The following is a 13,204-nucleotide window of genomic DNA, read 5'->3' as shown; positions in this document are numbered from 1 at the left end:
TTAAAGGAGAAAAAAGACCGAACTTTTCCATTCCTTTTTAGCTCAAGAGACCTAAAAATGCATAAAAACAGGAAAAAAAAAGGAATCGGTTTTCGAGTCGGTCGCTATGACGATGAAGCTAAAATACGGGAAATTTTCAATCGTGAAAGAAAAAGATGCGGGGGGGGGATAAAAATGGTGACTTTTACCGTCGCAGAAAGGGGGGATGGAGTTTTACGTGACTTCAAATATATCTGGCTGTTCGTCACGTTCGAACAGTTGACTTGAAATGAAGGGGTGGTGGGCAAGGTATAAAAATCGAGGTGTTTTTGGATCGAGAGAACTTTCTTCTAAAGACGTTCGATTTGGAAAAAGAGGTTTCTTTTTGCATATGTAAGTGACAATTCAGGATGGAGGGAAAATGTCGACGACTATTTTGACGGCGGGAGTTACTAGAAAAGCGTGGATTTTGTCAGAGATTTTAAGAAGTAGCGCAATGGGGGTTCAAAGCGCTAAGTTAAACTACCTCAAAACGTTCGACCTCAAAAGAAAACAGTGTTTCGGTTAAGTATGGCACCGATTTATTGAGGCATTTTTCAAAATTAAATGAGTCATCTTATTTGTAATATAAATGCTGAACGGGAAACCTACAGATAATAGGAGACAATTACAATAAAAACAAAAATCGTCAGATTGCAATAGTTCTTTTATTCATGAGCTAGATTTTTTTTAAATAAAAAAAAAAACATGAAAATCAGGTGAAATATTTGACATTTTTTGATCATGTTGAAATTTTCATGTTGAACAACAAATTTATTAACTAATGCTACTAAATGAGTGTTTTTTTTTACAAAAAAAAAAAAAAAAAAGTTTGAATTTTGAAGGACAAAATTGAAGGTTATTTGTTTTTGATTTTGCTGAAATTTTCCTAATATATTCCTTAACTAATGGTGTTAGATGCCTGTTTTTTTTTAAATTTTACAAAAAAAAAAAAAAAAAAAATCGAGTTTTGAGGGACAAAATTGAAGGTTAGGTTATTTGCCATTTTAATGAAATAGATTGGTTTTTAAAGGGTAATACTTTTTGTGATATTTTATGTGTTTTCTACTATTTTCACACCAAATATAAAGACTACTTATGGTTGACTCTTGACACAAAAGTATAAATTCATTTAAATTTCTATGAAATAATTTTTTTTCTTATCCTTTGACGGTTAATATCTACTAGTGCCAACAAAAGGTATGCATGTATTTAAGCGTGATAGGTTCGTGAACAACAAAGGTGAAAACTTTAAAGAAAATAAAAACGGATCTAAAAGTTTTTTATAATGAACATAGCCTGAAAAATTTAACTAAATTGAAAATGTAAAGTATCCCATCATGCAAGAATTTTTTTTTTTAAAAAAAAAATTTCTCCTAATATTTACATTACAAAATTCTGCTATTATATTTTTGCAAATGTTATAGTACAATAAAGATAGCTCAAAAATTATCAAAGCCCATACACACACACACAAAAAAAAAAAAAAATGCTTAAAAAAAGTTTTTGACTGTTTCTTTTTTACGCGTCTGACACTAGTCAAGCGAAGTTCATATCTGTACTATGTATAATTTTTCGTTAAATCGAATGAAACTAAGTCTGAGATAATATGATTTACAGTTCAATTTTTAAGAATTTTTACGATTTCTTTTATTTGCTTGTTTTGTTTACACGTCTGGCGAAGCTCTCTATCTATTATGTGCAATATTTACTATTTGTCATGTTTGTTATGTATTTACCATGTACCAGTGATGTATGGTTTTAAGCTTAATCGCATGTTATTAAACTTAAATAGATAGGATAAACGTTTTAGAAGTTTATAAAGGTTTTATTTATAAAAAGTACATTTTTTGACTTTTATATCATTTATGACACGTACCTCATATATGACTTATATCTCATATATGATTATGATAATTTATATCTCAATTATGACATTCATCACGTTATTTGCTAGTCCGATGCACCAGATGGTGCAACTTCTTACCATTTACTAAGAAAAGAGTATTTGAATGTTTGGGTTATACCTAATTTTTGCCTTAATATTAATGATTTTTATTTTTGCTCTGTTTTATTTCATTTCTAAGTTTTTTTGGCATTTGTTCAAATATTTATTAATCACATATCTACTTCATTTTTATCCCCTGATGCGTTTCAAAAATCGGTTCTGAAAATTCATCATAACGATAGCAGGAAATATTTTTCTGGTGTTACCTTGTCAAAAATAATTTTTAATCATTCATTTCTTTTAAATTTCAATAACGGTAGCATAATTTGGCATTTGGAAAAAGAACGGTATTTGGACAAATGCCATTCTTTTAAAACATTAGAATTAATTTTTCTACATTGTAAATAATTCCGCAAATGTAATTGTAAAAGTAATTTGCTATTTTGATAATTTTTTAAAGTAAATGCAAATTTTCTTAACAAAACTGTTTTTAACAGTTTTTGAAACAAAATTTTGCTTTAATGATCAACTTGTTTGGAACAAGTGTAATAATTCTTAGTAAGCAAAAATGCAGAAAAATAGAAATAAAAATTTCATTTTGAAGACATGAAAAAAATCTTACGATGCTAGCACATATGATTGTTTTATTACTTTGAATAATTAAAAAATAGTATAAAGATAGCATTGACGTCATTGTTACATAGGTCTATAAAAAACATAATTTCTATAAGTCAAGGCCAATTTTTAGAAACCAGCATGTTATCTAACGGAACATAAGTCCCATATCATAATAATTTTTGATTTCATGACAGCTAGTTTTTGATAACAAAATATTTAGAAATAACGCCTAACGTATACGAACTCTAATATCTAAAACCCCGGCATTTGTACAACTTTCAAGTGTTATAACCCCAAAATATTGATTAAATATTAAAGAAGTATTTCTCCAATTTGTTTAGAATTTTTGAAATTGAGTTATATGCAATATGTTCCTATTTTTCATTTAATAAGTGTTAAAAAAAATTACATACTAGGAAATAAAATTAAAATAATTCTTATTTTTTTGTTGTTTTCTTCAAAGAGTAAATAAATAATCTTTATACCTACTCTCTTTCTTATAAAAACAATGAAAAAATATAGATACATTAAATTTGATAGAGGTTAAATAGATAATAAAAATGGTTATGTACAATATAAAACGCTTTTATATTAAAAAATAAACAGTTTTAATTGAAGCATATTCAAATCAAATCATGTCAAATTCAAAAAATTGCACAAAAATTTAAACAAATATTTTAAATTAAAATTAATAATACTGCAAAAAAGGCAAGTTTGTCACAAAGTAAACCTATGTACACCGACGAAATGTTTGTCACAAAGTGTGCCTATGTATTATTATTTAATGGAATAAAATATTTCAAGTAAAATTTAATTTTTAGTATCTATATCAAAGTTTTAATTCCAAAACATAATTTTTTATTTGTTCTAAATTCTTTAGCATAATTATACCACAAATAATTGTTAAGACTTAAAGTTAAATTGTTAAGATTTTTAGAGCATTTGAGTTTAAATAAGTTTTTTTTTTAGATTTTTATAATTCTTATGCACATTCTAGCATTCCAAAAAGAACAGAAAATTATTCCTTAAATTTACAACTTCACCGTGCTTCTTTTCCATAAGAAAAAAAAACATTTCAACCACTAATTTCTTCCTTTTTGAAATTCAAGTCGAAATCAAAAACACATTTCACGATAAAATAATTTGATTTTTTTGCTTACCTGTTGGTTTGTTTCGAATGAATTTGAAGTCGTAATCCAAAAACGGAGGAAAGTAATTTGTATTTAATTATTCTATTTTGGAGCTGTAAAGAAAAAGAAAAATGCGTTACATAAAAGCTTTTGACATTATATTCCAATTATGTATGTATTTTATAAATTCTTAGCATGTAAAATAAAAATTGAGACTTACAATAGAATAGAAATAAATGAAATTACAGTTTGTTAGGTGATAGGATAGCCTTGACATTAATAAATGCATTACGCGTTCAAGGATGAAATTTAAGAGAAATATTAAAATCATGAACAGACAAAAATAGACACTGACAAAAATTATGTTAAATTAGTTTATCCTGTTACAAATTTTTTTTAAATATATATTATGAATAATATCAAAAAGAAAATGTTTATCTATTGAAATAAACAGAACAGTAAAATTAAGAATCATTAACTTGGTCCAATTTATAAATTTTTTTTTAGAAACAATTTTGTTTTCACGCAATTATATTTGGCAGAGCAATTAGCATGCACTAACAAATGCACTAATATGATATAATTACTTGCAAGTTATGACAAAAACTTCTTTCCCACTTTAAAATACGTTTTTTTTTTCATTTTAATTTTTTAAATTTTGCGATCTATTTTTATTTTCGTTTTGAAATATAAAGTAGCCAAAAAATGATATGAGCTGGATTTTTTTGTCCCTTTTACATGTTTTTTCTTTTTACACAAACAGAACTATTTTAATACATTAACGGCCAGTCACGTGACGATTATTTATAGTTATTTCCCCACTGTACACTAAGAAAAAGGTATGGTTAAAACTACCAGAATATGACACATGTACCATGTTTCTGGATCTACGGGAGCACCAAAAAGCTCGGTAATCTTCACCGAAATGTTTTGGTAATATTAACAATAGAATATGGTTTTATAATATGCGATAAAATTTGGTAAATCTGGTATAATTTTGTAGTTTTATCATGACACCTTACAGCATAGCATTAAAAAAACCACCTATTCGGTTACATTTACATTTTAGTTTTATCGATTTTATTAAATATGCAGTAATTATTTTTTTACCAGAAATATCATTACCATATAGTAACGGTAATATAACCAGAATTTTTTCTCTGTATAAATGATTGAATGAAGCGGAGGCTCAATGCTGAGGCTTAGCACTTCCTGCGTTAATACATGACTGGCTACCGAGGCATTACTCTACACCTTCACGTTGGCGTGTGATTGGCAGTTTAGCGATTACGCCACACCACACCATGGCGACAAAAGTAAGCAAGTAATCGGCAGAAAAAGAGTTAATATACTTTTCTCGATGCTCGTATACACGTTGTAATGTATGTAATAATTCTATATATGTAATAATTCTATATATGCATTGGCACCTCAAAATATAGATTCACAAATGTGTGAATACAATTCAAATGTGTGATAGCATTCAGTACAATGACAATACTTCTATGAGTTATCTTTAGAACAAAACCTCGTATTTTCGTTCTGTTGGGACATAGTTCCGGCAAATTAGTTTTATTTGTCGAGAATACCCAAAAGACAAAATGGAATAAATTCTACGATAGAAAAGGAACAGGATGGTTAAAAAAAATATCGTCTGCGGAAGAAGGTACATTAACAACGCATATATGCGCCTTAAATTGACTTAAAGGTCGTGGCAGCATCTTCAATAATTGGATAAGAATTTCAGTTAATTAAATCTAAAAGGTTTCGAAACTATCGGAATGCTGTGAACGCTAGTCGATAAGAAGGGAGGCAAAGTGAAAGGTTCTGGATAATGTTTTGAGGGACGGAAGGCTCTTTAAGTTGCCTTTTATTTGAAATTCTTAAAGAATGTGGGACATGGGAAGGTGAAGTCGCCCTGATTGTGCTTTGTTGCTTTTAATTGAATCACAGTGTGGTAAAAGCAAATGAAAAAGAAGCGCTCAGAGTTGATCGAAATGTATCAGATTGGAAAGGCGACAAAAAACGTGTCATTTTATTCAGGCTAAAATACAGACACTGTTAACAGGTTTTTTATGCAGTGACAAATTTTACTGGTCTAAACAGTTATTGAATTGATTATACTTGCTGGCTGGTATAAGAGCTTGACTACGTACAACATAGAAAGGACAAATATTATACTGCCCCAAGTCCAACATACTGATTAGAAAATGTTTCAGCCATTGAGAGTTTTGTTCTAAACGTATTAGAGCATTGGAGTCAAACATTATTTAATTGTAATGACACCATTTTGCTTCCAAGCATAACGAATGTAAAATCAAAGTAAGAACCGCTAGTAAAATTAAGAAAACAAAATGAAAAGCGTTCATTCACTTATATTTATATTTTATTTGTCATATTTTTTATTCTAACTACACTTTATAAAAGGAAACAATACAAGTGAGATAATAAAAAAAACGTTACAATTTGACAAATCAAAAAATCAAAAATTGCTCTAATAGAAAAAAATTGGCAGGCTTCAAAATAAGAGAAGAAAAAAAGAAATAGATAAATTTTGTTGGTTTATTCTAGAAAAACAACAACATATTGGGAATACATATTGCCAATTCACATTCTTTATCTTCATCATCACAACACTCAGTAAAAGAATTATACCACAGCTTTCTTTTGATGATCGGCAAGCAGTGCACGTAATTAAAAAATACGCAAAACGGGAAATGCACAATAAATAATCAAATGTAGGCAATATTCTTTTCAACAATTTTTTTTCCATCTATGTAATAAGAATAATTAGGGATTTTTTTTGGCCTTGGTTTTAACATAGGTTATAATATTTTTGGCCTTTACTAAAACGGAAATCGATATTTTTCTTCGAATTTTTTAAAATTTTGTTTTCAATGTTAAACATATTGTATTGTTATATGCTAAACAATTGTATTGTCCCCAGAAACCCATTCAATTTGTTTACAAAAATAAAAACGATTGTATGGACATGGCATAGAAATTCTATCAATTTTAATACCTCACCCAAACTCTATCAATTTTGTTCATATTATGTTACTTATAATTACTTTATCTAATAATTTACTTTACTTTCGTTATTTTACTTTTTTCCATTTTGTTACATTTCACAATATTTATGTACATTCCTCTAAATTCTAAAAATAAAATTCCAATAAACTAATAATTCCAAAAAAATAAAATTCCAATTACGGTATTCTACTTTACAAAGTATACTAACTCTTTTTCACGTTCAAAAGTATTATATTAACTATTTTTAAATTTTATTAGTTGTGTTTTTACTAGCAAAACGAATAATATCAATACTTTTTTTAAAATTATACTCATTTTGTTCTTTTCATCAAACACATACTGTATCGATACCACACCCAAATTTTAAAACTTTTGATTTCATTGCTAATATCTATAATTTAATTCCTAAAAATCAAAGAATTTTTTTTCCAAAATTAAACTATGCATTTATGACCTTATATACATTATAAGTAGATGTACTTATGCATTGTAAGTACAGCCATCACTCATGTCCAAAAGTTAATTTACAAATACATTGCAGAATTAAGAAACAGTGAACCAAATCACCTGAAATTTTATTTGAAAATACTTCAGTGTATTACAAGAACAAAAACGAATGATGGCAAGATCATAAAATAATGGGTATCAGAGCAAGGAGATGAAGATGATGATGCAGAATTGTATTTTTAAAGGTTTTAAAGAGGGGTCTAAGCCCTATCAGCTTCGGGAAGTTTCTGGAAGGAAGGAAGGAAGGAATGCAGCCAGCTGCAATATCTCTGCCAGGAACAAGCTGGCCATTCATTCCATTCGATGAATATCTTCGGCTTCAAGACCAGCCTTGTCGGAGAAAAACAGGGATCCGTTACCATGCCTTCAACATTATGAAAGAGAACTACTCTGCTTCAGGTGTTACGTTATCTTGGGCCATCACATTTTAAGCGAGTAATTGAGGTATAGAGCTCAGATTTTTCGAACCTTTTGCAAGAATCTCTGTCGGTTCCCAAAACAACACTGAGCTGGACTGGTTAAAGAATATCTTAAAGCCAGAGGTGCAAAATGGAATGATCAGTCAGATCATTGATCTAGAATCGCATAAGCATATTTGGAATATTCTTGGCAAAAAATTGGTAATTCACCAAACATCTCCAAAAAACTCTCCTGGGGCAAGAATTGCCTTAATGTAGGAATGGCGTTTAGAGTCTCCAAAACATTTGCTAACATCGTATATAATAAGAGAGAGTTCATTGTGAGATTTGCATTACAGTTCTAAAAGGGGGGAATTACCAATATTAAATCTTCTTACATTTCACTACATTTTTTGATTATCTTGTTGAAATACTCATTAATTCATGATCTTGAGTTCGTGTTATTACTTTTTTTAATCATCCTCTTTGTCATATTTTGATGTATTTTCATACAAAATTACTCTTGAACCGGTTTATTTATTTATTTTGTGAATTCTCAGCAAATATGAGTTAGTTTCTAAAGTTTGAGACATTTGAGAAAGTTGCATAAAGTTGAAGCATAGGAAGAATTTCTTGCATTTTTTCTTATATATTAATCTGATTTAAAACTAATAATATTTCTATTTTTCTTCCATACTTTTTGTTCAACTAGGCGGAGGCAATAAAATAATTCACATGCTTATAAACTTGAACTATAACGTAGTTTTAAAGTGAAACTAATGTTTTTTTGTACAACTGGGGGGAAGATATAAATGCTTATTTTAAAATTGCATCCTATACCTATAAATTTGGATCACATTTTAGTTTTAAAGTGATATTCAAGGTACATTCTTTAGGAGAAAAAACCGTTTTGCATCTACAATAAAATCTGCGCTTCCATACAAAACTCATTAAGAGTAAGACGCATCGCCCCATAATGCCTCAATGGAAATACCTAAGCAAAACGCGTATGGGGGTTCTATGGATATCCATGAAGATGTTTTGCTATTAATAAGGGCCTCAGATAGGCATGAAATCGTTTTCTCGCTCGCTAACCCCTAACACCCTCCCATGGATGCAGGGCATTGTCGTATGGGGCGATGATTTAAGGCCATGTAGCATAAATCACCTCATCTCTGCATAGGAAGGGATGGTAGGGGGTTGGGGAGAAATATGACGAGATATTTTGGGGACGGAGGAAATAAAATATGAGAAATATATATATATATACAGTCTTTATTAAAGAGTGGGAAGGAGTTATTGTCCGAAAGGTTGAGGACGTTGGCTGGCGTGAGGTTATGATAGATATCGCAGATTGTTAGAGGACGGTGTTACACAGACTCAGTTGTTTATTATGGTACTAGAAAAATGGGAACGAAAATTGGATTTTCTTTTTGCAACAGCTATTTTTAGATGTGTTTTGATTTTATATTTTAAGTCTTGATATATTAAACCACTTATGGCTTAAATTAGCCACGGAATAGGGTGAACGAACATTTAAATTCACAGTTATTAAGCGAAGACGGGGTAAGACATTAAAAGATGTTGTAAACTACTTCGCTGTTTTTAGTTTTTTCATGAAGAATGTCATGCAATAAAAAGGTCATCAATTAAAAAGATCCACGTAGTTGTAATTTGGTAGAACAGAAATTCGAACAAATTTCTGTAAAATCCACAACAATGTATTTAAATATAGACATAAAAAAAGATTTAAAAAAAATAACACTCTTATTTATTTTTTTCTCAGGCGAATTATATTTTCTAGATTATATTGATAATAATAACAAATAAATAAAAAAAGTAGCAAATTTTTCATGCTTTTCGTTTTATATTATTAATTATTTTGAAGATATCTCTAATGATAGCCAAGTTTAAACGAAAAATTTAAACAATAAAAAACCCATCAGAATGAAGGAATGTTGATAAAATGATTACGCATTTTTTTCTGGATAACAAATGATAATTTGATTTGTTAAAGATGATTCGTATAATTTTATATGTCATTTATTTAACTACTAAAGCCATTGTACCATTTAAAAGATTAAGGCTTAAACCATACACAGATCTAAGTATATATTCTAAAACTAATATCTTCTAGTAATTTAAAATTTAAGTTAGTAGTCTAAGATTATTAATAGCAATGAAATTATTTCACTTTTTTTGTATAATGTATATCATAAGTCCATAACGCTTTGCAATGTTAACGAATACCAAGTGAATTATGGTCTAAAATAGGCTTATATAAGGTTCATTACAAGAAGATAATGACAAGCAGAGGTTAAAATGAGAAACAATTAATGCTTCTATGAGCGGCAGGAAGAGCAACTCAAGTTAAAAATGTTTGAATTCGAAGTTTCGTTTCTTATAAAGTCGGTAGTTACTTAATGTAAATGTGACCATAGTTTTGTGTAACCTTAAACATTCCTAAATCCTTCTAGTTGCTGACTGATAAACATGCAGCTTACTAACTCAAGTTACAACATCGACTGGTCTAAGCCAAGACAGACGAGTATAAATAGATTTATAAATCCAAACTTGTAAAATTGTATAACCATTTCAGGGACAGCAATAAAACAAAGCAAAGTTTAATATTCTGAGTCAGGCGAGCTCGGGTAATTTGACTCACTAAATCTTATTTACCAGTACCATTATCTAGATCATTATGATTACTAGAACCATTTCAACTCAAGTACTAGTTAGGAAATGGTTTTAGTAAATAGAGTTATATTAGATCACTCCTTTATGATGACAATATATAGACCAAATTTTTAATACCTCTTGTGTGAACCCTTTTACAGAAGAGATAAATGTGGATATACTTTTAATTAACAGTAATTCGACATTGAATGCTATTCTTTAATGATATGTGTTTGTCTAGATTCTTGACTTTCGAGTTAATTTCAAATAGCAAAATGCATTCATAAGGAAAACTCACTATATTAATTTAAAAAAAATAATTATTAGTTACGAAGTAAAAATTCAGAGCATGTATATTTGAAATTTTCATAAAAACTAATAATTTGATAACTAATTAATAACTTTCACCAAATTACAGAAAAAAGTAAAATTATAAATTAACAAATGTCATTACAATGTATTATAACAGAAATATTCCATTCTGCCTTATTGGCAATTATTTTTTAACCTATTAAATGTGCTGCAATTTCAAATCGGAAAAGAACACAGTCTTGCAATTCTCGATTGTTCAATTCAGATATAAAGTCAATGCAATCTTTCCCTAAAATCTCACACTTTCACGGCATTTACGTGACATAAGAGGGACGGCCCCATAAGACTTCTAGAAGCTGACAGGTGTCTCCAATGACCTGTCACTTAACTCTCGACACGTCACTCCTCTTCCTCGGTCACCAATCAGGAGTTGAGGAGGAATCCTTTCTAGAACAGCTCAAAAATGTTGAGGTGGGTAAATAAGGTAAAGAGCGAGAAAATATAGGAGCACGTGTTTGCTCATCTTTTTGAAGCGGAGGATGGGGAGGGACAGAATAATCCCCCCCTCCTTTTCCGTCCAATAAAAGGTACAAGAGATGCGTGGGGAGCAGGCAAGCAACACAGAAAATTTTATTATTATTGAATTTCCACCTTAATATGCGAGTGGTGGATGTATACTTTCTACCACTTTTAGTTTGCTGGAGCACTTCAATTTTTGAGGAAAACTGTTTTCAATTAAGCTGTTTTGCAAGAGGGATGGTTGTTGCCAGCAATTTCCGCTCCACTGATTGGAACTTTCATGTGACTGATGGAACACTTCTGGGATGTCGAGGGGTGAGGGAGATAATTTTGGGTGATAAGATTTCTCGGGACTTGTCAGCACTTTTACCGATCTTCCAACTATCTGAATCATTGATGTGAAATGGCTGGTTTTGACGCATCCAGCTAAAACAATGACAAATATACAGATGAAGAATATCTAGCATTTGACTATTTTCTGGCGATTTCAGAAAGGGTTCGAGACAGGGTTAACAATATTTCACAGTCGTGGTTCTTCATAGTTGATTGGTTGATTTTTGTGCTACTAATGGCGCACATTGACACTGTGTTACAACAAATTACGTGTAAGTATCACATTGCCGTTGGTTTGAGCATGGAGAAACTACGCAGTTTCTGACGATTTAGAATTGATTAATAGTAAAGATCTGTGATGTGAACTTAGCTAATAACAACCCACAGTCTATGGTTCTTCATATGTATCCTAGATAATAGGCTAGTTTATGACCTTCTCCTGTCCAACATTGACCACAGTGTTGACAAAAAATATTCCTAGCTGAAATTAAAATGGTGTAAGAGTCGCATTGCTACTCGTTTGAACTCAGAAAAACTTCGATGTTTTGTTCCATATCTAAGGTAAACAAAGGCAATTTGAACTAGATAAAGTTTTTCATCGGATAGCTGAAACTCCTTTGAAGTCGGGAATTCGTTTATGTTTTGAGTACGGCATTAGAAAGAAAAGGAGATGGACAAGCTGATGTGTATCGAAGATATAAAATAAGTAGCTTTGGAATAAAATGGCTACGAGAGAGAAAAAGTAGAAAATTTTCAGTAGAAAGAGAAGTAATTTCGAAACATAAGATGAGACTAAATTTCTAAATAGATCAATGATATTAAAATATAAAAGGACTCCAGTAACAATGAAACTTAATTTCAGGTTTTTGTTGCTAATAGACTAAGCGAGTGAAACTATTTCATAATATATATTAAAGAAGTCGCCAACTTAATTAAACAATATAACATAGTCCACAATCTACATTTCTACACAAAATTACCATCTAGAGTTGGTCTTCTATTGACGTTTTCTGCTCGATAATAAAGATTCGTTAAATTTACATCAATATTACTTTATAACATGGTTCTGGCTTATGGTTCTATTTATATTAACATTACTTGAATAATGAAATTCATAAACTATGGTTTTTTCATGAAAGTTTTATGGAATAAATCTGATTTTTTTTTACGGAGCAAGCACGAAAAAAACATGGCCAGCTTATACACTCGAAAATTTTTTGTAAATTATTTATCTTATGGAACTTAATTCTGTGAATTTGCTAGTTATACAATTTAATTCTGACTGTTTGTTATAGAAAATAAAATTTCAAAACTATTTATATACAAAAATATTCCAAATTTTTGACTTAGGGATTAACGATTTTTAGTTATGCTAAATATTTTTTGCAACGAAAATTCTTTTAAATGCTCCAACACAGCGAAGACAAAAAATATATTTGAATAAACGAAATAATAATAATAATAATAATAATAGCAACAATAATAATAATAATAAAGAATCTCGTATAAATTCAAGCGTTTGATTTATCATATGGCCAAAAATATACCACCAGTGATTATTATATAGATATAAATTAAATTACATTTTAAAAAACATGTACGTATATAGTTCTATAACAGGGGTTTCCAACTTACATGAGGCGGGGGGCCGCAATTAAAAACACCAGTCAAATGGCAGGCCTCAACTTTATTGAAATTTTATATAGGACTCT

General features: G+C 29.8%; 1 long non-coding RNA gene across 1 annotated transcript in view; it reads right to left on the bottom strand.

The window, feature by feature from the left end:
- The window catches only part of LOC147816442 (uncharacterized), a 419,310-nt gene that overhangs the window by 54,925 nt on the left and 351,181 nt on the right, over positions 1 to 13,204 (bottom strand). Inside the window, exon 6 of the long non-coding RNA XR_015433603.1 lies at positions 3,745 to 3,827. This is a non-coding gene — a long non-coding RNA (uncharacterized LOC147816442). The remainder of the gene's footprint in view (positions 1 to 3,744; positions 3,828 to 13,204) is intronic.

The sequence above is a fragment of the Parasteatoda tepidariorum genome, chromosome 1, assembly GCF_982258835.1.
Source record: "Parasteatoda tepidariorum strain Cologne lab strain chromosome 1, Ptep-v5.0, whole genome shotgun sequence".
Lineage (NCBI taxonomy): Eukaryota > Metazoa > Arthropoda > Arachnida > Araneae > Theridiidae > Parasteatoda > Parasteatoda tepidariorum.
The sequence above is the reverse complement of the archived record's forward strand: the minus strand, read 5'-3'. Positions and strand labels throughout refer to the sequence as shown.